The following is a 26,080-nucleotide window of genomic DNA, read 5'->3' on the forward strand; positions in this document are numbered from 1 at the left end:
GACAGACTGCTAAACAGGTAGAGGGGCAGCAGAACACTGGACAGAGGGGCAGAATAACACTGGACAGAGGGGCAGCAGAACACTGGACAGAGAGGCAGAATAACACTGGACAGAGGGGCAACAGAACACTGGACAGAGAGGCAGCAGAACACTGGACAGAGAGGCAGCAGAACACTGGACAGAGGGGCAGCAGAACACTGGACAGAGAGGCAGCAGAACACTGGACAGAGGGGCAACAGAACACTGGACAGAGAGGCAGCAGAACACTGGACAGAGAGGCAGAATAACACTGGACAGAGGGGCAGCAGAACACTGGACAGAGAGGCAGCAGAAGACTGGACAGAGGGGCAGCAGAACACTGGACAGAGGGGCAACAGAACACTGGACAGAGGGGCAGCAGAACACTGGACAGAGAGGCAGCAGAACACTGGACAGAGGGGCAGAATAACACTGGACAGAGGGGCAACAGAACACTGGACAGAGGGGCAGCAGAACACTGGACAGAGGGGCAGCAGAACACTGGACAGAGGGGCAGCAGAACACTGGACAGAGGGGCAGAATAACACTGGACAGAGGGGCAACAGAACACTGGACAGAGGGGCAGCAGAACACTGGACAGAGGGGCAGCAGAACACTGGACAGAGGGGCAGCGGAACACTGGACAGAGAGGCAGCGGAACACTGGACAGAGAGGCAGCGGAACACTGGACAGAGAGGCAGCGGAACACTGGACAGAGGGGCAACAGAACACTGGACAGAGGGGCAACAGAACACTGGACAGAGAGGCAGCGGAACACTGGACAGAGAGGCAGCGGAACACTGGACAGAGGGGCAACAGAACACTGGACAGAGGGGCAACAGAACACTGGACAGAGGGGCAACAGAACACTGGACAGAGAGGCAGCGGAACACTGGACAGAGGGGCAACAGAACACTGGACAGAGGGGCAACAGAACACTGGACAGAGGGGCAACAGAACACTGGACAGAGGGGCAGCAGAACACTGGACAGAGGGGCAACAGAACACTGGACAGAGAGGCAGCAGAACACTGGACAGAGGGGCAACAGAACACTGGACAGAGGGGCAGAATATCACTGGACAGAGGGGCAGCAGAACACTGGACAGAGGGGCAACAGAACACTGGACAGAGAGGCAGCAGAACACTGGACAGAGGGGCAACAGAACACTGGACAGAGAGGCAGCAGAACACTGGACAGAGGGGCAACAGAACACTGGACAGAGAGGCAGCAGAACACTGGACAGAGGGGCAGCAGAACACTGGACAGAGAGGCAGCAGAACACTGGACAGAGGGGCAGAATAACACTGGACAGAGGGGCAACAGAACACTGGACAGAGGGGCAGAATAACACTGGACAGAGGGGCAGCAGAACACTGGACAGAGAGGCAGAATAACACTGGACAGAGGGGCAGCAGAACACTGGACAGAGGGGCAGAATAACACTGGACAGAGGGGCAGCAGAACACTGGACAGAGGGGCAACAGAACACTGGACAGAGAGGCAGCAGAACACTGGACAGAGGGGCAACAGAACACTGGACAGAGGGGCAACAGAACACTGGACAGAGAGGCAGCAGAACACTGGACAGAGGGGCAACAGAACACTGGACAGAGGGGCAACAGAACACTGGACAGAGAGGCAACAGAACACTGGACAGAGGGGCAGCAGAACACTGGACAGAGGGGCAGCAGAACACTGGACAGAGGGGCAGCAGAACACTGGACAGAGAGGCAACAGAACACTGGACAGAGAGGCAGCAGAACACTGGACAGAGGGGCAACAGAACACTGGACAGAGGGGCAGCAGAACACTGGACAGAGGGGCAGAATAACACTGGACAGAGAGGCAGCAGAACACTGGACAGAGAGGCAGCAGAACACTGGACAGAGAGGCAGCAGAACACTGGACAGAGGGGCAGCAGAACACTGGACAGAGAGGCAGCAGAACACTGGACAGAGAGGCAGCAGAACACTGGACAGAGAGGCAGCAGAACACTGGACAGAGAGGCAGCAGAACACTGGACAGAGAGGCAGCAGAACACTGGACAGAGAGGCAACAGAACACTGGACAGAGGGGCAGCAGAACACTGGACAGAGAGGCAGCAGAACACTGGACAGAGAGGCAGCAGAACACTGGACAGAGAGGCAGCGGAACACTGGACAGAGGGGCAACAGAAGACTGGACAGAGGGGCAGAATAACACTGGACAGAGGGGCAGAATAACACTGGACAGAGGGGCAACAGAACACTGGACAGAGGGGCAGAATAACACTGGACAGAGAGGCAGCAGAACACTGGACAGAGGGGCAGAATAACACTGGACAGAGGGGCAGAATAACACTGGACAGAGGGGCAGCAGAACACTGGACAGAGAGGCAGCAGAACACTGGACAGAGGGGCAGCAGAACACTGGACAGAGGGGCAACAGAACACTGGACAGAGGGGCAACAGAACACTGGACAGAGGGGCAGCAGAACACTGGACAGAGAGGCAGCAGAACACTGGACAGAGGGGCAGCAGAACACTGGACAGAGAGGCAACAGAACACTGGACAGAGAGGCAGCAGAACACTGGACAGAGGGGCAGCAGAACACTGGACAGAGGGGCAACAGAACACTGGACAGAGGGGCAGCAGAACACTGGACAGAGGGGCAGCAGAACACTGGACAGAGGGGCAACAGAACACTGGACAGAGGGGCAACAGAACACTGGACAGAGGGGCAGCAGAACACTGGACAGAGGGGCAGCAGAACACTGGACAGAGGGGCAACAGAACACTGGACAGAGGGGCAACAGAACACTGGACAGAGGGGCAACAGAACACTGGACAGAGGGGCAACAGAACACTGGACAGAGGGGCAACAGAACACTGGACAGAGGGGCAGCAGAACACTGGACAGAGAGGCAACAGAACACTGGACAGAGAGGCAACAGAACACTGGACAGAGGGGCAGCAGAACACTGGACAGAGGGGCAACAGAACACTGGACAGAGGGGCAACAGAACACTGGACAGAGGGGCAGCAGAACACTGGACAGAGAGGCAGCAGAACACTGGACAGAGGGGCAACAGAACACTGGACAGAGGGGCAAGGGACCGGGATTCGAAGGCATATAAATATTTGAATATTCCATAAAAAAACATGTTGGTTAACCGAGGTCAGCTCACTCATGACGCAGCCTGAAAGGCTTCTGTGATCCTCGCCTTCACTAGACAAATATTCAGAATTTATGAGTCAAATAAATAAGGAAACCAAATCCAAGTGGTTACATTTATTGAACAGAGAAGAAGAGAATCTAATTGGGTATGCTGAGTCAGTGCAGTTGCCCATGCCCATCCCAACTTCACACAATATGCTTATAGTGATGGAAGTTGCATTGGAAGTTACACAATGAGAAATAACTTCTCCCCCACGCTAATCTGCCATCACACCAGAGAATATTCTGGAAAATGGAAATCAAAACTACATGGACAAATTATAATACATGTGTGCTTTTTAGCCAGAGGCAAAGTTGTCCATGGGTCGTTGGGAGAAGCCTGTGGAGAGGGAAGGGCTGGGCCAGAGGAGAGGTCAGAGGTCACTGCCATTACACCAGGGTTCCAGGGTTCAGTCCTCTGGCACCTCTCCCTCCCGCTCCAGAGGAAAGTGGTAACTCTGCTTGTTTCATTAAATGGAGCTGTGTGACACAACGTCCATGACCACCACCATCTGTATATTATTAGTTATACCACTGGTTAGTATGGTTTACTACCACGGTGTAAATGGTAAATGGAGCATTTATATGGCGCTTTTATCCACAATTTGTTCCTCACATTTTACCCATTCATTCACACACCGGTAGAGGCGACCATGCAAGGTGCCAACCTGCTCATCGGGAGCATTTATTAGGGGTTAAGTGTCTTGCTCAAGGACACTTCGACACGCTGTCCGGGAGGAGCGGGAATCAAACCGGCAACCTCCGGATTACCAAACGACTTCTCAACCTCCCGAGCCACTGTCGCCCCATGTATCATACTTGTACCATATATATATATATATATATATATATATATATATATATATATAAATAATACTGTACATACATTAGCTTAGCCTATTTACTCTGTAGCTTCGTCATATACTCTCCACATAGTCACATGTTGCACTGTATGCACTTTGCGCTCTGGTTAGATGCATTAATTTCGTTGTACTGTAATTGTGCTGCGCAATTCAATCTAATCTAATGTCTGCTATGAAACAGGTGTAGACGGTGAAATGCTCCTCATTGATAGATGAACTTCTTTCATGACAATACGGTAGTAGATGGAGGGAGCTTTAGTTGGGGCTAAGTGAGAAACGAGTCATCTGCGACATACATGCAATCGAGCTACGAAGTCAGAACACACACGCTAAACATTTTTGGTGATTGTTTCTTACAATTTGTCTTGCTTGAAGTTTACAGCGTATAGACATATAGCTAATATACTTTCAAATGTACTATTAAAACAACTAATAACAACATTAACATGTATACGATGTGAGTGGTCATGTTGAAATGTGAGGCTTGAACTGGGGGTCGAGAAATCATACCTACCCGAGTTTGCGACTATAGGAACTCTGAGTTGACAAGCCAGTTTCGTTTGATTTCTCCTAGTAGGAACTCGGAATTTCCAACCTCCGAGTTATAATCGAATGTAACATAAGTCCACCAATGCAAAAGTTAGTTTATGTGTTTTAAATCGGTGGCTATATATTCTGCCCTGGGTCACAAGCTTGTTTTTAGAGGTGTACTGGGGGCAGATCGTAAATGACATGCATTTATATGGTGCTTTTATCCAAAGGGCTTTACAACTTATGCCTCACATTCACACATTCAAACATTCACTCACACGCATGACGGCGGAGGCAACCATGCAAGGTGCCAACCTGCTCATCGGGAGCAGTTAGGGGTTAAGTGTCTTGCTCAAGGACACTTTGAGACGCTGCTGGGAGGAGCCCGAATCAAACCGGGAAGCTTCTGATTACCAACCTCCTGAGCCACTGTCGCCCGTTACTCAAGAGGCATGGGATCTGTCACAATATGCTAAGATTAACTCTTCAATTTGCACAAGATCCTGTTTGGCTGATTGCATCCTGTTTTGTTGTTGTTGTATTGCATTACAGACACTAATCTCAGCAGAGAAATGAGATGCCAGCACTGAGAGCAGAGACGTGGGGACGTGGAGCTGCTGAACACCAGACACCTCCATTCACCCTGGTGACCAGAGACCGCCTCCTGCACTAGTGATCCACAGACTAGTGATGCACCATATATCGGCGGCCGATATAATATCGGCCGATATAGCAGTTTTTTTACACATCGGTATCGGTCCGATATCAAGCTAGGGCCGATATGGGCCGACATTTAATATATATTATTTTTTTTATATATTTTTTTCTTTTTACATGTTTTGGCCTTAAATAGTTTCAAAATCATCATCAGTCAGTAAAAAAAAGTTTTGGAAAATTGCTCTTTATTTGATTATCATAAAAAAGTGTTTTCTATACAGAGATATCGACATCGGTAAATAGCGGTATCGGCCAGAACAGCAATATTAATATCAGTTATCGGTATCGGCCACAATTTTCACATCGGTGCATCACTACCACAGACAACTCCATTCACCCTGGTGACCAGAGACCGTCGTCTGCACCTAGTGATCCACAGACAACTCCACACATCCTGTCAGCCTCCAGGCTGGTCTGGTGTGACATAAACCCTAGAGGCCTCTCACTGGAGACAGCCTGGCCCGGGCTCAATGAGCCTGCATTCCAATGCCACGCGCCTATAATAGCACCGATCTGCTCAATCAGCACATAACCACAGGCGACGCCCATTTAGCTCTTTCACCGCCTCAGCCAACCAGTTAGCTGCGTTCTCCTGCCATGTGGCTCACTCCTGACTTTTTTTTTATCTGAGTCAGCAGGGCAGATCAGACAGGTGCTTTAATTATTCATGCAGCACAGGACACAGGAGGGGGGGTTGTTGTGTATTCTACCCTGAGATTCCTTTTTACCTGCAGGGCGTGGCATTCACACAACATCTGTTACCTGCAGGGCGTGGCATTCACACAACATCTGTTACCTGCAGGGCGTGGCATTCACACAACATCTGTTACCTGCAGGGCGTGGCATTCACACAACATCGACAAGTGATACATGCTGGATACGGCCACAAGTAGATTTGCAGAAGGTCTTGTTGTGTGTATTTAGCACAGAAAACACCAGTATCACTACTACTCAACTACTGTCAAGTACCAACTTGGTAAATCACTAAAAAGTACTTACTGTATGCTGCTAAACAGATAGATTTTCCCTTTTATTTTATTTTGATGATAAACAATTCAACGCACAGGGTGGGCAGACCGTGGCTTGACCCCACGACTACGCACACGCACAACCCGCATGCCACCAGGGAACGAACGGAAGGAACAAACCTCGTTACCGCCCCCAAAATCACGGGGTCAAGAGAAAACTCAACCCTGTGGCAAGGCCGTAGCAGCGGAGCGCGAAGGAAGACCCAGACACACTGAAGGGACTGGATCCCCCGGAAAAATGGGGCCCGGAGAGGTCAACGACGCCACAGCATCAAGACCTCACCAGGCGGTCACTAGTGACACCGCCCCCCACATCGCCAGCGTATTCGGACAGGGCCCATCCAAGAGCGGGCCCTTCCCCCCACTAGCACGCCGCCTGGCACACTGACCCTGGCACACTCAGGCAGTCAGCATGGCTGTAACTCGAAGCACTCAAGAGGCTACACTACAGCAGGAGCAGGCAGCGCACTGGGCAGACGACCTCCAGAAGGGGTCGATCCCTCAATCCAGGCAGCAGGCATTTGACCCGAGCCTGGAGCACTGCGGACAGGTGCCAAAGGGGTCAACTGAAAACAGCACCCCGGCGGAAGGGGCGTATGCTGGCATTGTTGCGCACCATGACAAAGCCTCCACCAAAAAATCCCGACCCAGAGGGGCCGAGGCAGAGAAGGCTGACACGATTGGCAGACGTCATGAACGTGCAGGGGCACACTCAACCGGGTAACACCGCCCCCCAACACACCAGCGAATCAACCACCCTCTTGGTACCACATGCGGTGGTTGTTCCTATAACCCCTCAAGAAAAAACTCCAAAACACACCTGCGGGTATACACTGGCTATACCGCAGTACAAGTGTTTCAGTTTTCAAAACGGGGTTATCCCAGGCCTACGGGTCGACGAAACGCAACTTCGGACCAGGCCCGGCGGACCGGGAAGCACACAGGGATGCCAGAGGAGGTCCATAAGACCACCCCAACAGCCCCCTCTTCGCCATGCGTAAGAGAGGGGCGAAAAGAATGGAGAACCAGCTCCTTCATGATAGCGCAGGGTACAACATGTACCCAACAAAGGGTCTCCATAACGCCCAACCCTGTGACACCCGGGCCGACCCGGCATTTTTCCCCCTGAAAAAAGCACAAGTCCCTCAGGGTACCAGAACAGCAGATCTGCGTCCCCGGCGGACAACGGGTTAACTGACCTGGACCAGCGTGACCAGAACCAGTCCCGTGCCCTAATCACGCCGACATCCCCACTCCAAGAGAGGGGGTAAGTACGCGTATCGATCTAAAACATGAAAAGAGGGCTCCACCCAGACGGTCCCATTCGTACCGTGCTCAGTGGCCCACCCCAAGGGCGTGAGACCTATGTTTTGATCTATTCCGTTAACATCCCCCAGATATGAACGAGAATTCGTCGAGACCTAGCAACAGGCGCTCGGAAGAGAAAACCTCCATCCCAGTTGCCCTATAAAAACGGCATTTTAATAACAAGCAACCAAGGCGTACCAGCCTCATGCGTGATTCTTATCAGAAACACCCCGAGCCAGCACTATGTACGCATCGAGACCCAAACACATCAATGGATAGTCTAACAAGACACCAGACATTGTTCCTCCAAGTCGCCTGGGAGAACGACAAGGAGCCGTCGTGCTTCACGTTCTTTCCTCTTTTTATTAAAAAAGAAAAAAACACAGACTGACATGAATCCCACGTGACGCGGCTGAGGGTAAAATTTTTCTCATTTTTACATCCCGCCACCCTCACCACAGGGAGGAGACGGGAATCCTCAGAGAGACTTCCCACGTGAGCCATGAATTGAAAAGTCACGGTAACATTGAGCCATGTGACCAACAGACTCAAGTTACACGTATATCGAGCGTAGCAGAACACCAAGTTCCTACGCTCTGCCCTGACAACTTGACAATGACAGAACCACACATGGGTCTGAAAAAACTCACGGAAGCCGTCGTCCAATAGAAACATGCCCAGTGACGTATTCTATGATGGGGGGAAACCCATGACTCAACTGCCCGTGATAGGTGCGGAGTCAGGGAACCCCCCCCCCCCGTGCCAAGCTGCCCAACAGCTTGGCCGGACCAAATGAAGAGGGTCAAAAAAAAACACCAATCAGAAGAGGGAAGGAGGGGTGTATCCGGTACCCCCTCGCAAGCCCAACCCTCGAATACGACAACAACAAATAGCCATATGATACCTTAAGTAGCCAGTATGCTAATGAACAGCGCAAAGCTAACTCAATGCACGCTAGCCACAGACAAGTCTGTGAACAGGGTTTATAACAAGGCCAAAGTTATATATGTGTGAACCCGACACCCGTGTTTATGTTGCAAGACACAGAAGATTTGATAGAGAGAGAGAGCGGCCTGAAAAACCGCGGTACCTTTACACACACAAGCATTACTGCAGACCAACACAACAGTGTTGCGGCTCAATATCACTGTTTAAGCAACAGAGCACACAACTAACCTCTACCTTTATGTGAAGACCTAATCTTGAGGTAGAGGCAGAAAAAACCCTTTTTCAACCGAGTGCAAGCTGCAGGCCTTGCTTAAGCTCTATAACATGAAAATGTAGCGACCAACAAGACTATAAGTTCAGATTCAGATTCAGATTACTTTATTCGCCATTTTATACAGGTACAAAATGGAACGTGATTTGACATTACAGTGCATACTTTTTTCATAATTAAGCAATACACAATACAACAGTAAATAAATAATTTTAAGTAAAGTGCAAGACAGGACAGAACAGTGGGACAACAATAAGACTGTGAAAGTGCGGTGGTTGGGGACATGGATACAGTGCAACACAAAGTTCAATTCCAGAAGTCCAGCCCTAGCGATTATTTAAGTCTAGCCCTCCTATCAAACCCACACTAGCGAAAGGTTCACACATCGTATCCCCATCATATGTAGTGAATAAACACACAGTTTGTAACAAAAACAGTCCCTCCCAGGAGGGACCTTTTATTTAACAAAAATAATATGGTGGGCCGGGAAGGGAACATGGGGACCAACAGAGGGAAAAAGTCACTAGCGACGCCTGCCACGAGCCGCTCGGGACTTGCCACCCCGGAGAGCCCCGGAGGGACGGTAAAGGACTGGAGGCTGGTCACGACGATCCCTACCATCACCTCCGAGCGTGGATGGGCCGGCTGCAGTGGCCGAGGCGCCCTCTCTCCTCCTGGCCTTCTTCGCTGAAGGGCCAGCAGTGGCGGTGGTAGCAGTGGCGGTGGTAGCAGCGGCGGCTTCGGCGGCGGAATCTCGACGACGAGCCTTCCGTCTGACTCCACCGGCGACATCGGGCGGGGGGAAATGAGGCTGGAGCACGGAACGCTCCTCCTGCATTTCCCTGCAGGTTGAGGTCATCAGCTGCAACGCCGACCCGAAGAGCCCAGCATCGGAGAGGGGTGCCGTCAGAAGTGGAGTCCTCTTCCTCTCCGGCACACGCGCCTGCTCCAGCCAAAGGTGGCGCTGGGCTAGAGTGGCCAGGGTGCGTACTTTCCCAGCGGCGACGGCCTGCAGCTGGATCAGATGCAGGATGGCTCCTGCCGCCTGGGCGAGCTGATCACGTTGCACTTCGGTCAGCTCCGCACCACCCGTCATTATCCCGGACATGAATCTCGCCAGCTGCGCGATGTTAGACGTGGCAGCCAGAGATTGAGTCGCGGAGATGAATGACTGGTCACTCCAGTAAGCCAACCGCCTCGCCTATTTCCCGTGGGGAACCGGCTTCCGTAACGGCTCCCACACCACCTCAGGACAAAGGAGAGCTTCCATCGGCCTATCAAGCCGAGGCACCCCCTCCTTCATACCTTCTACCAAACCCACCACCCTTGTGACTCGCACGTAGGCGGGGGTGAGGCCCGTGATGTGGGAGACCACCTGTCCCTGACGGACGTAGGCCTCCATTGAGGGGAAAAATGGGCAGACAACGCCCGTCTCTCTCACAGGACGACGTTGCCATAGATGACCTATGAGATCATCAGGGACAGGAACAGGCAGTGGCTGCGGCAGCGGCACGCCGTTTGCGACTGCCACCGCCGCCATGAGCTCGGGGAACAAAGCACGCAGTTCCCCCTGCATACTTTCCCCCACCGAGCTCGCGTCCCTCACATGCGGCAGACTACTGGTTGCAGAGCCACATTCCGATGTGGCTGATAGCAGGGCATCCTGCCGCTGAGTCGGAGGTTCTAACCCAACATCAGCGTACGAGGGACCCCAAGGAGACCTATCACCCCCCGCCAGTGTAACCTGGACGGCAGGCGGACATGTCTCCACCGGGGTGTCAAACAAGAACCCGTCTGCCTCTACCATGTAGTCCTCAGTTTCCATCAGCCACGGAGAAGCAGACGCATCCTCATCCGGCTCCAGCAACTCCCCAAAACCAGGCCGTTTGCGTCTACAAGCCACCATCTTACGACGGGAGCGAGCAGACGCAAAAGGTTTGCGTCTCAAATCCTCCGCCACCAGAGGAGCCAGCCGCCCAACAGCAGACGACTCTCCGGCGGCAAAGGAACCAGAGCAGGAACCAGGCCATCTCACAGGAGACTGCGCTGGTGCACCAGCTCCTTGGAGAGGCAAACTACCTACCGGACGCCTACCGGGTGCGGATGCCGTCCACGACAGTGGCGTCAACCCCGCTCCAAGACGCACAGCAGAGGAGGAAATGAAGAACCGCTGGTGAAGGGTAACGTTGCTAGCGCGACCCTCCGAGGTAAACATTATGACTTAGCTTTTTTCTTTGTAAAAGTATGAGAGAAAGAAAAAAGCAAGAAAAAATGTAAACACGTAACTCAACTTTCTTCAGCTTAATACCCTTGTCAAGTGATTGGTATACAGGCACTTTCTTGTGGTGAAAGTGAAGAAGGAGGCGAGTGTGGGGTCACACACCTGCTTATGAAGGTAGCGGATAGGGGTGTGGCCAGACGAATGTTGGTATGTAGGGGTGCATTGTGAGTTTTTATTCAGTGCATATGCACGAAGTGAGGTTAGTACAGATGACGCTGAGCGGAAGCTAGTATGATATAGAACTGTATCACATACTGTCCACAAGGCTGGTTAACTGTATCACATACTGTCCACATGGCTGGTTAACTGTATCACATACTGTCCACATGGCTGGTTAACTGTATCACATACTGTCCACATGGCAGGTTAACTGTATCACATACTGTCCACATGGCAGGTTAACCTGTTAGTAGCCGTATTTTCAGAAATCTCACCTAAAGGTACATGCCTAAGTAAATGGAAGATTGCTCCAATTTGCATGTTCTTGGTATCTAGGAACATCTAGGGACCTGGGGGTATGTATTTCCAGTGTCAGAAATATTGTGTCTGTTACTAGGCTTGAGTAAATTGTAATGTAAAAAAGGAGAATATAAATTATGATTTATTTTTGCATCTGTGCTGGTGAATAACACCATGTTACAATTGTGCTGGAACCGAGCTCGCTCACTGAGCTCATTCAGCACCTTCTTGAGATCAAGTGTAACAAGAATCTAAGCAAATGAATAAAAGGAAGATGATTAAACAGAAGGATTTGTAGACACAGTAATAAATGATAATCGATTTTTTATTATAAATTCATATTTGACCTTGAACTTGACCTTGACCTTATTATGGCCAAATCATACATCTATGGATAGGGAAAATGCTGCTCCTTCCAATGGCAGGGTTAAATCTGGATTTAGTAATCTCCTTGCGGTTTTACGATAAAAGAGATATAATTAGCATTTTTCCAATAAATTCTTATTTTCTGTAAATCTTATAAAACATCGGTAAAATGAAAATATACACGTTTACTGCTGTTTTGATAGGGTTCTGGTCTTTACTCTTGGCTACAAAAAATGTGGGCCCTCCTAAGGACGATTTGCGATGCCACTTTGCCGACTTCTAGCGGCTCGGGTGTGCATTTATCTACTTTTTCTCCTCCTTTTTCTGTGATTTTTCTCCCATCCAAATTTACCTCTCGTGCCAATTCTCCCTCCCCTGTCCTGATCGTTGCTCGCATGTGCCCCCCACTGGCCGGTCATAGGGAGGATAGAAGCCCATCACATTAGGGCTGGGCGATATGGCCTCTAAATGATATCGCAATATTTTTTGGCCATATCACGATACACAATATATATCGCGATATTTTGACATTTCCTCTAAAGCACTTAAAAATGCTTGATTTAACCCTTTGATGTATACAGTCACGCCAATATGATGATTATAATAAGTCCCTGCAACATATGTTTGCATTATTAAACCATGAAGATGCTTTAAAAAATAATTAAATGAAAATGTACTAAGAGTAGTCTACTGACACACTAATAAAAAATGTATTTACATCTAAGACAATTTATATAAAAACTCTTGGGTGCCTAAGACTTTTGCACAGTACTGTGTTTTCTATCCCCTTTAGCCAAACACACACATATATATATATATACACACACTACTGTGAGAAAATTATAATCACACACAAAGGGATAATGGCTTATAGCTGACTTAATGATTTTAGAATATTTCAGATAATTAAATGTTTATATTATCAACTATCCAGTTAGTATTTATACTGTAACGTTTGGCTACTTTAAATCATTGAATGTAGAGAGAGAGAGAGAGAGAGAGCGAGAGCGAGAGCGAGAGCGAGAGCGAGAGCGAGAGCGAGAGCGAGAGCGAGCGAGAGAGAGCGAGAGCGAGAGCGAGAACGCGCAAGAAGAGAGCCGGATTTTGTTTTAGGTTCGCGTTTTGAGCGTATAAGCTGCCGTAGGCGATGATGTCACACTCGGACGTCAACAGGAAGAGTATAACACACGGAGATTGAAACTGGATGCCCAATATAAAGAAACAAATAACCAATAAATATGAAGTTATCTTTAAACCTCTGTTGTCAAGCGTCGTCAATATAACCCACCCCCTTTCCTCACGAATGGAACTAGTGTTGTGGAGTCGCTTTGAGCGCTTCCAGGGTTAGCAGCTAACGCTAGTTAGCTTAGCCTATTTATATGGGATAACTTAGCAGCTAACGTTAGCCCATTGCTTGCGTCAATTATATTGCATGTCACTGGTCTATAGAAATAAATCCATTTGAACAAGAAACCAATGTATAGACATAGCAATGTAAAAAGAATAATTACAGGCCTAATGTGAGCCAGGGAAGTCTTGGGCTTGTAACGTGGCTTCATCTCTGAAGTTTTAGGGTTAGCAGCTAACGCTAGTTAGCCTAGTCATGGGATAAGTTAGCAGCTAACATTAGCCCATTGCTCGCGTCAATTAAATTGCATGTCATTAAACCATTCTCTGCCGGAGCTTATATCCATCGCTGTTTGATCTCTGCCAGCGCTATTTGTCTATGGAGATGTTCACCTTCTTTGCAGGGCTATAACTTTTTAAATTGTATTGCTAAATTGACATTACTATGGCCCATTCAACATCAATTATCTATCGTTCAGGATGTAGGAACGTTTTACTTTTTCTTTCACACATTCATACAAAAATACCGTCTAGAGCAGTGGTGCCCATCGACCGGTAGATCGCGCGCTGGTTTCAAGTAGGCCGCAAGAGTATTTTGGAAAATCATTTAATTTGATTTTATTTGGAGGGGAGGACAAAAAACGTTCAAGCAGTCCTGTGTATAACAGGCAGTCAGGCAGCCTGAGCCAATCGATACTGTTGTGAAGGGCCAGATTAAACCGAATATATATATTTATTTATATATATATATTTAATTGTATTTGTATATTCTCTAATATTCCCTGATATCCCTTGTATATTCCTTGTACAATATGCATTGAATATCCATTCTAGCCTACTGAACATCCCATAATAGTCTCCATTCTACTATTGGTCGAGACCTTGGTGCCAGGCTGCCATACCCCCCAGACCCAGTTCAAACGTACCGCTCAACATGTACGAACAAGTCCTAGTTCCGCGTAGGAATCTGGCTACCGCACCACTAATGGGACTATTTGTTCATAGTGCGTATATATACTGCGCTACTAAAGTAGGACTTCCTTTTCAGTCCAGTTTCTTACCCTCCAATAGAGTCACAGACGTAAAGCCTCCCCGCGACGCCACGTGTGGGAGTAAGGCCAAGTTCGGCCTACCATCGGTATTGAGACATCGTGTATATTAATATTTGAATAGTCATATTTGGCACTATATCGTCGAGTTGGACGTAGTCTATTAAGCTAATAATAGTCTGTTAATATATAGTGCTTCGTACGGTGAGAATACTACCGTAGTCAGCACCCCATCGTTTCGGGCAGAAAACTGGCTGTTTATCCAGGATGATCGACCCCATGTGAGATTGCACCCGAGGAGCCCCAGGGCCGACGAGCGAGTGGACCTGTATACCGGATTATTCTACCGACGACAGCCCGCCTTCCCAGGCACGGATTATGCTTTGTATACGTTGATTATTCCATGGATAAAGACCCCCGACACTGCCGTGTGTTGGAACCCCCCCCCCCCTGGAGAGGACGCAAGGTGAGGAGACGCTCTGCAAGACGAGGTCGCTTCACGTCTCTCCTCCGTGGACCGGAGGACGCCGGCCCACAAAGAGTCCATCTGCTTTCATCTGTGGTCCAAGGATCGCCGGCGCATTGAACGGCACTACAGTGGGTTCACCTGGGATACCCTTGGCCGGATGAGGCAGCCGGACTCTACCCCCCCCCCCCCTTCCTACTCCTGTCGGTTTACAAGCGACCGGATTAACCCCCCCCCTAGTGTATCCAGTCTATAATCATTAAAGTATCATTGCTGTTATTCCTTAACTATTCCAGGTCGTATATGTACCACCTGCGCCTTCAGAGATTGGACATTCTCTATTGATATACCGACGAATACTCTTGCCATAAAAGTGCATACTAATTCCCATTCATAAATGTGATTGATTTGATTAAGTGCTTGCTCTACACACCATCGCTGTGTAGAAATAAATACCTATTTCTAATTCGTACATTTGTGTTGGATCCGTTTCATCTACGTGACAGTGTTCATCATAATATATTTATGCCGAGTACTGGGTGGCCGAATATTAAGTACAAAGGTAGTGGTAGTAAGTATCATATCTAGTAATACAGTCAGGGAATTGTACCCCTCAGTTACAGATACCGTCTACATTCCGTACATTCCGGACAGCGAGCTTCACCCATAGGGATGCAAATTGATGCCTTTGTTTTCATGGAGTGGCATGAGTGGGGGTCGGGCCCATCACCTGGCAGGTACAGTATAAACGTGGCTCTGAGACCAGCCTTGAGTCACTCGAAACTGCAAGATGAATGGAACACCACCAGCAAAAAAGAGGTTCATTCAGAGGACGCTACTTTTCAACATCGCCAGCAAGACTGCCGCCAGAGCCAGGACCCTCCGACGAGCTGCCGCCGCCAGGGAGCAGCTCCAACGCCGCCCCGACGAGATACCGGATAGCACCAGCGTCAGCGCCGCAAGCAGAACCGGAGCAGCCAAAAGACCAAAAACATATAATTTCCATGAAGAGTGGGAGGAGGCTTACTTTTTTGTTTATTTCAACGCAAAATCAGTCTGTCTGATTTGCAAACAAACCATGGCTGTGCCGAAAAAGGGTAATTTGGAGCAGCATTATACAACGATGCACAAGAAACACCTCCAAAAACAGTCCTACGAAGAACAGAACTCCAGCAGATGAAGTCTTCAATAGTGGGACAACAGTCCACTTTTACAAAGCCCAACACCAAGGCAAAAGCTGCAACAATTGCATCTTATCGTGTCAGTCACATTCTCGCTAAAAAGAAAAAATCCTTCAAAGACAGCGACTGTGTAAAAGAGGCATTGACTGTGGCTGCCGATTCACTCTTCGGTAATTCCAAGTATCACACAGAGATGGACATTATGAGGAGCAAGTTCAAAGCATCTTATCAGAGTTTGATAAGCGCTTCACAGACTTTTCAACACTTGAACCTGTTGCAAGCTACATGTGTTTTCCATTTGGAACTGTAGATGTGGATGACATCACATCCAAAGTGGCCACACTGTTTAATCTGGACAGCCATGCTGTGGAGAACGAGATCCTCACACTTCAAACTGACATTGAGATTAAAGCCAGGGCAACACAAGGGATGAAGGCAGAGTTCTGGGAGCTACTGCTGCCTGAGAAGTACGGTACCCCAACCTCAGGAGATGTGCCATGAACTTAACAGCATTTTTTGGATCAACCTACCTGTGTGAGTCTGCTTTCTCTCACATGAAGATCATAAATTGTTACACGCAATTTAAAGGTGGCTACAAGGCTCATTCTGATAGTGGCTTTGGCAAGTCAGATCACGCATCCATTTTCCTTACACCAAAGTACAGACAAAGAATTAAAAGTACTCCCGTAGTCTCGCGAGAGGTGCAGAAATGGGATGTGACGTCAGAGGATACGATCCGGTCAGTGTTTCACAACACAGACTGGATTGTGTTCCGCGACACAGATAACATTAATGCCTACACGGAGACAGTGCTGGACTATGTCTGTACTAGGGTGAAAGAAACAATCCCCACTACCAAAATGAAAGTTTACCCAAATCAAAAACCCTGGGTAGACAAATCCGTCCGTGAAGCTCTGAGAGAGCGCACCAAAGCATACAATGACGGCCTAGTGGCAGGCAACATGAATGACCACAAGGTGGCGCGACACAACGTAAGGAGGACAGTGTCAGAGGCCAAACGGCGCTACAGGGATAAAATTGAACTCCAGTTTGAACAAGCTGACTCTAGAGCTATGTGGCAGGGGCTCAAAACGATGACAGACTACAAAGGCGCCTCCCTCAAACTGAACAGTGACATCTCCTTAGCAAACGACCTCAATACCTTCTATGCGAGGTTTGATGCTGGTAATAACAACACCAGCTCACAAGCCTCGGCAATGGGGGGGGGGGGGGGTCGGCTGCTGATGGAGGCGCAGTGTTCAGGGTAACAGAGCATGAGGTGAGGCGGACCTTTAAAAAAGTGAATATCAGGAAGGCAGCAGGTCCGGACGGCATCCCCGGCCGCGTCCTAAAAGTCTGTGCCGACCAACTGGCCCCAGTATTCACTGACATATTTAACCTGTCCTTAGAACAGGCTGTCATCCCCACCTGCCTGAAGAAGTCCACTATTATCCCTGTACCCAAAAAATCCAAGCCTGCTTGCCTCAACGACTACCGCCCTGTAGCTCTCACCTCCATAGCCATGAAGTGCTTTGAGAAGCTAGTAAAGGGCTACATCTGCTCCTCCCTCCCCATCAACATGGACCCCCTGCAATTTGCATACCGCCCCAACAGGTCCACGGAGGACGCCATATCCCATGTGCTGCACACAGCAGCATCACACCTGGACAAGAGGCAGGGGAACTATGTGAGAATGCTATTCATCGACTACAGCTCAGCATTCAATACCATAGTCCCCTCCATACTCATAGCCAAGCTCAGGGACCTGGGCTTGGGCTATGACCTCTGCCAGTGGGTCTTGGACTTCCTGACTGGCAGACCCCAGGTGGTGAGAGCAGGCAACTGCACCTCCTCATCCATCACCCTCAACATAGGGGCCCCCCAGGGCTGTGTTCTGAGTCCCCTCCTCTACTCCCTGTACACACACGACTGTGTGGCTCAGCGGAGTAGCAATACAATCGTCAAATTTGCTGACGACACAGTGGTGGTGGGCCTGATCTCTGCCAACGACGAGAGGGCCTACCTGGAAGAGGTCAAGGTCCTGGCGGGATGGTGCCAGGAAAACAGCCTCTCCCTGAACGTCAGCAAAACAAAGGAGATGATTGTGGACTTCAGGAGGTCGGGGGTCAAGGACTACAGCCCCCTCAGCATCGACGGGGCACCGGTTGAGAGAGTCAACAGCTTCAAGTACCTCGGAGCCTACATATCCGAGGACTTGACATGGACCACACACATTAACAGTGTGGTGAAGAAGGCACGACAACGCCTCTACTTCCTCAGGCGCCTAAGGAAGTTCCAAGTCAGCCAGAAGATCCTTAAGAACTTCTACTCATGTACAATAGAGAGCATCTTGACCGGCAACATCACCTCCTGGTTTGGGAATAGCACTGCAAAAGACCAAAGCAGACTACAAAGAGTGACACGTTCAGCCGAACGCACAATTGGAGGGGGGCTCCCCACCCTCCAGAACATTTACTACAAGCGTTGCAAGGGGAAGGCTAAGAGAATTATTAAGGACTCGAGCCACCCGAACAACTGCCTCTTTGAACTGCTGCCGTCAGGCAAGCGATACAGGAGTCTCAAGGCGAGCACAGAAAGACTCAGAAGTAGCTTCTATCCCCAGGCCATCAGGCTGCTAAACGAACAATGAATGAACACTACACAACAACAACCACCAAACACACATAGCACACACATCCACACGCACACACTCACTTTAAACAAACACACTGTAGCACCCACTACACACACTTTATAGCACACACCCGCTTTAAACAAACACACTGTAGCACCCACTCCCCACACTTTATATTTATGGATGAAGGATTGCACTACAACTCGTACACCTTACTGTAAATTGTACCTAAAATTGTACCTCATCCCATTTCTGCTTTGCACTAGATAGTACTGTACATTAGTACACTGCATAGTATTGTGTATTGTATATTATATGGTAACTCAGAACATTGTACATATGTCTATACCGAACACTGTGACCTCATTTTCTTCTTCTAAATTCATGCTATATTATGTTATTATGTTATTTGATACTATCTTGTCTAGCACAGTCTCTGGAGCGTAACAGTAAGAAGCATTTTGTATGAAAGTATTCTGTACTTCTGTACTTCTGTATGACAACTATTAAAGAACTTGAACTCAAGTCCAAGTACAGAACCACATTGACAGATGACCATCTTGTGGACTGCCTGAGGCTTGCAACCAGCTCCTACAACCCAGACTTTGAAAAACTAGCTTCCTCTTCCCAGTGCCAGCGTTCTCACTAAGGTAGAGACATTTAATAATAAAAAAAAAACAGATAAAGGAGAACTATCAGTGACTGTTGACAGACCTTTTTGTGGAATTGTTTTTTGATTGTATTCCATTTTGCAATGTGACAGCTCTGTTTACACATAATTCCTATTCCGTTTTAATTGTACATATATTTTTGTTTTGATTGTATTGTTCCACTTTTGCTTTGGCAATGTAAACATATGTTTTCTCATGTCCATTGAACTGAGTGTGTGTGTGTTGTGAGTGTGTATGCAGAGTGTGAAATAAACGTGAGAAGTTACAGTTACAGTCTTGTCATTCTTGTAATTCCTACACTACACAATGATATATAAAATAGCATATGCCATATAATATTTTCTGTCATGTGCATATTGAATGAGTAATACTATTACTACTGATTGATTGATTGATTGATTGATTGAAAACTTTATTAACAGATTGCAGAATGGGTACAGTACAGTACAGCTCAATACATACAATTGTTAAGGGGATGCAGACCAGAGAAAGACTTTCGTCTTGTTTACATCAGGGTCCCCCATTTTCAATTCATCATATATACTACTACTATATATATATGGTCTGGTCTAGAGTATAAATATGTTTTTATCGTTTTCTGCAGTATTTCCTAGAATGTGAGATATAGACATAAATGCATATATTAGATTATCAAATGCCGTTTGACACCGATTTCAATTTCAAAAAATGTCAACTGTACATGGTTCTAGACGTTATGACTTATCATCTGCGGGTGAACGGAGGGGCGGGGGGGAGTCGTTTATAATTCCGTGGCCGACGTTAAATCATTTATGTAGTATGGGTGATATATTGATCAGAGCAGTTTGTATGGATAATAATAAACAAACAGGCTGAAAGTAACGTCAGCCTCCTCTTACCGTTGGGCGATCGCACTAGCGCAAACAGATCCCAGTTATGTGATGTTGATCGAGGTGATCCAGTTCCGGTTTGTATAATACTAATATACGTCCAAATCATGTTGTTTATTGAGTTATGGCAACGGATCGATATCCACGGTGTCTGGATTGAGTCCCGGGAGCGATAACGAGTGGCCGGACGGAATAGGGGACAGACCAAGCACTTCCGGCCACTTCCGGTTTGGCAACTCGTCGATCGGCCACGAGGTGGCGGTATTGAAGCGTTGCAGAGTTGAGCGGAGTCCTACAGCACCAGCCAAGACTCCGTGGGTGAAATGTGAATACCATGACGAAAATATTAAATATTGATCTTGGCAGATTACGCATGGCGGAGAATGACGTGTTAAAGGGTTAAAGGTCCGCGCTAGTCTGTCTAATGAAATTACAGGTCCGCGCTAGTCTGTCTAATGAAATTACAATTGCATGTCATTGAAGGTCCGCGCTGGTCTGTCTATAATGAAATGAGGAAAGCTCTGCGCTAAAGCAAGTCTCATCTCAGCCGCGACGTGACACAACATATACTCGATGTTCACAATATAGTAATTTACTACATCTCATGTAGAACAAGCCGTGATACATCGAGTATACTCGATATATCGCCCAGCCCTACATCACATGTCCCCTCCGATACATGTGGAGGCAGCCAGTCACATCTTTTCACCTGCCAGCGCGGACTCTCTTGGCGAGGAGTAACGTGTAGGAGGCTCACACTGCCCCCGCCATCTTCCTGTCTCTGCTGTGCAGGCGCCCTGACCGACCTGTAGGAGTCGCTGTTTACAACGACCAGACTACCACCCTTCGACTTCCCTCCCGCTAACTCGGCCAATTGAGTTAGTATGACGGCCGGCCCAAGCCGGAGGCAACGCTGACAGCCGGATTCGATACCGGTGTCTCTTGCGTTGGTGATGAGCGCAATGTCCGCTGCGCCACCCAGCCGCCATTGGGTGTGCATTTCTTTTAATACAATATATAGATGGAATTAAAGCCCTATTTGTTGCCTGTCGATTGCCCTTTCAGGTGACAAAATCCGTTCAGCGGTTCTCGAGTTACATGCCGATATGTGAGGAGTGCGCCAAAGTACACATTACCACCCCCGACTCCCGGGGCTCTCGCTCCGTCAATCATTTGGCGATCTTGAAAATGTTTGGACAGGGTTGTAGCCAATGAGTGTGGCTTTCCAATGATACATGCGAATCTAATACGGTCTCTATTGATCGATTTATGATAAAGAAAAGCAGGGTCCCCTTATAAGGGGACCTTACAACTTAACAGGTTTTAACTGTATCACATACTGTCCACATGGCTGGTTAACTGTATCACATGAATGAATGAATGAATGAATGAATGAATGAATGAATGAATGAATGAATGAATGAATGAATGAATGAATGAATGAATGAATGAATGAATGAATGAATGAATGAATGAATACTTTATTTAACAGATTGCAGAATGGGTACAATACAGTACGGCTCAATACACACAATTGTTAAGGGGATGCAGACCAGAGAAAGACGTTTGTCTTGTTTACATCAGGGTCCCCCATTTTCAATCCATATTGACATTTATGACATACACAACATACATTACATTTATGGCATAGAGACATACAGGTATTTAGTACTGATACATTTGTGACATAAACGGTATTCAAATATACAGTACTGTTACCCATAGATCCTGACAGAGTATATACATATGATGGGGAGGGGACTGTACATTAGGAAGGGGTGGGTGGGTGGCAGAGAAATATACATACGGTGGGGAGGAGACTGTACATTTGGAGGGGGTGGGTGGGTGGGAGAGAAATATACATACGGTGGGGAGAGAATATATACATGCAGTGGGGAGGAGACTGTCTATTAGGAGGGGGTTTCGAATTGCAGCCTCCCGTAGGTGCTCTTTAAGAGCGGTTTTGAATGTGGGTAGGGATTCACATTCCTTTACAGCTGACTTCCGGTTTAGCATCAGCATGTAATGGTCGCATTGGTCACAGCTCCTCACCCGTTTTTTTTTCTTTTTTTGCTTCAAAAACCACTTTTTACAACACCAATGTGTTTAAACCTCGACGTATATATTAACTGAGATCTTCAACTAACTATATCGACTGAAAGAATCAAGATGACAACAAGGAGAGAAACAGAAAAGAAACGCGCAACCAAACTAACGGCAGAGGATCCGCCGGTGGATACGAGCTCTGTGCGGGAATTGGCAGGAGAGATAGAGAGAAAAACAGCTGATATTGCCACTTCTTCCATCGTCCCTGCCACCTCATCCGATATAGAGTATCTTGCTAAACTAATAAAGATCTTAACCAATAAGGTTGATAAGGTTGATGCTAAGGTTGACGCTATCAAAGAATCTATCGAATCCAAAATCGAAGATTTAAAAGCAGCGGCTGCAGAACAAACCGAACGCACTACTGTAGTTGAAGCCACCTTGGTTGAACACACACTGAGATTCATTAGGGGCGATGGGGCTTTACATGACGGCATCGTGGAACTAACGGAGAAGATGGATGAGGCCAACGGGAAGCTAACGGATACGATATTTGACAACAACGAGAAGCTAACAGCTAAGATACTCGAAATGGAACGTCATTCCCGTAGATTTAATATCCGTATAGTGGGACTGGATGAATCAGTTGACTGCACAAACGACTCGTTCGCGACAGTGTTAGCTCAAATTCTAGGACCAGATATCCTCTCTACACCACCTATAGTGGATCAGCGCTACAGAATTGGCATCCGAAACAACAACAACAATAAAGCGAGAGTGATTATTGCTAGCCTACGTCAAACTGGAATAAGAGATACGATTATCCGGGCGGCACGAAAGAAGAGGGGAAATCTGCAATACAACGAGAAACCAGTGTTTTTCTACGAGGATTTCTGCCGCGAGGTTAGTGATGTCTCGTCTTTTTGAGAAGAGGTTCCAACCTACACTACGCTACCCTGCAAGTCTTTCCATCATGGATAAAAATGGAATAAGGGTAAAGCTTTCCTCGCCTGAAGACGCAGAGGATTACATGAGTGACCCACTACGTGGAGGAGGCTAAGTCTTATTCTTCTTTTTTATTTTTTTATTTCTTCGTTATAACTTGGACACCAAAAACGGCATCAAACAAGCTTTGATGACATTGATGTAGAGATAGGTTAATATGTGACGCTAGATACTATATTATTGTAAAGGTTCGCTGTTTGGGCCCGCTAGATTTATGGGTTTTATGCAAGTCATGCTATGTTGTTGACATTTTGGAATACTCTGGACTTTTTCAACGCTCGGTGTCATATCGGAATATTCTGGAATAATATCACCCTATGGCATGCAGAAAGCCCTGGAACATAAACAACAATTGTCCACTTGCACAACCTAAAAGTAGGCACTTCCGGCTGACTTCCGGTTGCCAATGGTACTTCCTGTCCCATCCAAATACATTGGTTTTAGCTACTTTTCTCCCATTATTTAAACAACTTTGTCGTCACAGAGAGGCAATGAAACGTTTGTATTATTATAGTATAGAATGTATTTAATAAGCAAACGTTTGTCAGCAGGGTTTTTGGGCTGTATTTCATGTAAAAACGTTCACTGTTAGTTTACTTGCTCACGCTAATTAAGGCTAATACTGGCTAACAGAAGCTAGCGCAAGAAACGACGCCGCAAAGTATTGTTTATATTGCATTTCTTGCCACCTTATAGCATTTGTACATTTGTATGACAGTCTATAATGCTCCCGTGAGGTTTTTCCGGACGTTTTGGTAATGATTTTCACTATAAAATCATATTTCTAAATGACAGGAAGTTGATGAAAACTGGCCGGAATAGCTTTGAGCTAACGATCTTTGCCGATGCATTCCATTCTAAACGTAACGTTAGTTGTTCAAAACATTACCCGTCTATATAATTTGTTCCTCAACATTAGCTTCTAACTGTAGCAGGCTGCAGCTTGCTGGCTAACGTTAGCTTCTAACTGTAGCAGGCTGCAGCTTGCTGGCTAACGTTAGCTTCTAACTGTAGCAGGCTGCAGCTTGCTGGCTAACGTTAGCTTCTAACTGTAGCAAGCTGCAGCTTGCTGGCTAACGTTAGCTTCTAACTGTAGCAGGCTGCAGTTAGTTTACAAAACATTACCCGTCTATATAACGTTGAGGAACAAATTATATAGACGGGTAATGTTTTGAACAACTAACGTTACGTTTAGAATGGAATGTATCGGCAAAGATCGTTAGCTCAAAGCTATTCCGGACAGTTTATCAACTTCCTGTCATTTAGAAATATGATTTTATAGTGAAAATCATTACCAAAACGTCCGGAAAAACCTCACGGGAGCATTATAGACTGTCATACAAATGTACAAATGCTATAAGGTGGCAAGAAATGCACTATAAACAATACTTTGCGGCGTCGTTTCTTGCAATGCATCGGCAAAGATAGTTAGCTCAAAGCTATTCCGGACAGTTTTCATCAACTTCCTGTCATTTAGAAATATGATTTTATAGTGAAAATCATTACCAAAACGTCCGGAAAAACCTCACGGGAGCATTATAGACTGTCATACAAATGTACAAATGCTATAAGGTGGCAAGAAATGCACTATAAACAATACTTTGCGGCGTCGTTTCTTGCGCTAGCTTCTGTTAGCCAGTATTAGCCTTAATTAGCGTGAGTAAGTAAACTAACAGTGAACGTTTTTACATGAAATACAGCCCAAAAACCCTGCTGACAAACGTTTGCTCATTAAATACATTCTATACTATAATAATACAAACGTTTCATTGCCTCTCTGTGACAACAAAGTTGTTTAAATAAGGGGAGAATAGTAGCTAAAACCAATGTATTTGGATGGGACAGGAAGTACCATTGGCAACCGGAAGTCAGCCGGAAGTGCCTACTTTTAGGTTGTGCAAGTGGAGAATTTGTGACCATACACAAGAATCATATCTGGAAGAACAACAACCTTTACAACGGAATACTGCCCACCCCTGTTTGGGGGACGAACTGCATACACATATTTAAAACCTTCCTTTTCATCTAGGTATTTAAGTTTGGCAAAGTTAGATTAAGATTTAAACAAATGTTCTCTATTTTTTGAGGTTTCTATAATTTAGTTCTATACATCTTTCTTATTCTTCGGTGTGTTTTAACTTATACATGTTAGTATAAGGTTTAAGTGAATATACTATGATATTTGAGGCATATTTTTTATTTTTATTTTATTATTTTAACGGGAGAGTGGCTAAGCCACGGGTGACATTCTATTAAGGTAGAATTAAGAGTTTAAGATCCTATGGCAATTTGCTTAGGAAAGTTAAGGATAAATGGCTCATTCTGGGCTGACTGGTCGTGTAAGGGAGGGGGGATTATATGTTTGGGTTTATATGTATGTTTTCAGGCTCGGCTCTCAACAGGACCTCAATAATTGGATATACATCTATTGTGAAGTTTTACTCCAGACGAATTATACACAAGAATACAACAACATGTTTAGATTATGGCTAGTTTGAATATAATGATTTGGAATACTGGGGGACTAAATAAACAACACAAACGCAAAAGCGTGCTTACACTGATGAAAAGCAAACAGGTTGATGTGGCTCTTTTAAGTGAAACGCACTTTTTAGTTAATGACAATGTAATGCTAGCGGACAAAATATATCATAACATTAGCTACTCATCTTTTGGAACGAGATCCCGTGGGGTTGCTATAGTCGCGAAACGGATGTTGAATATCAAATTGTTGGACGTATGGTCTGATGCGGATGGCCGAGTAACCATAGCTAAAGTAGAATATAGTAACAGAAAAATTGCGTTGGTAGCGGCCTATGCCCC

General features: G+C 46.9%; 1 protein-coding gene across 1 annotated transcript in view; it reads right to left on the reverse strand.

Annotated features, from left to right (window-relative positions):
* The window catches only part of mical2a (microtubule associated monooxygenase, calponin and LIM domain containing 2a), a 179,713-nt gene that overhangs the window by 116,471 nt on the left and 37,162 nt on the right, over positions 1-26,080 (reverse strand). The gene's annotated exons all lie outside the window — the stretch shown is intronic.

The sequence above is a fragment of the Notolepis coatsorum genome, assembly GCF_963971535.1.
Source record: "Notolepis coatsorum genome assembly, chromosome: 20".
Lineage (NCBI taxonomy): Eukaryota > Metazoa > Chordata > Actinopteri > Aulopiformes > Paralepididae > Notolepis > Notolepis coatsorum.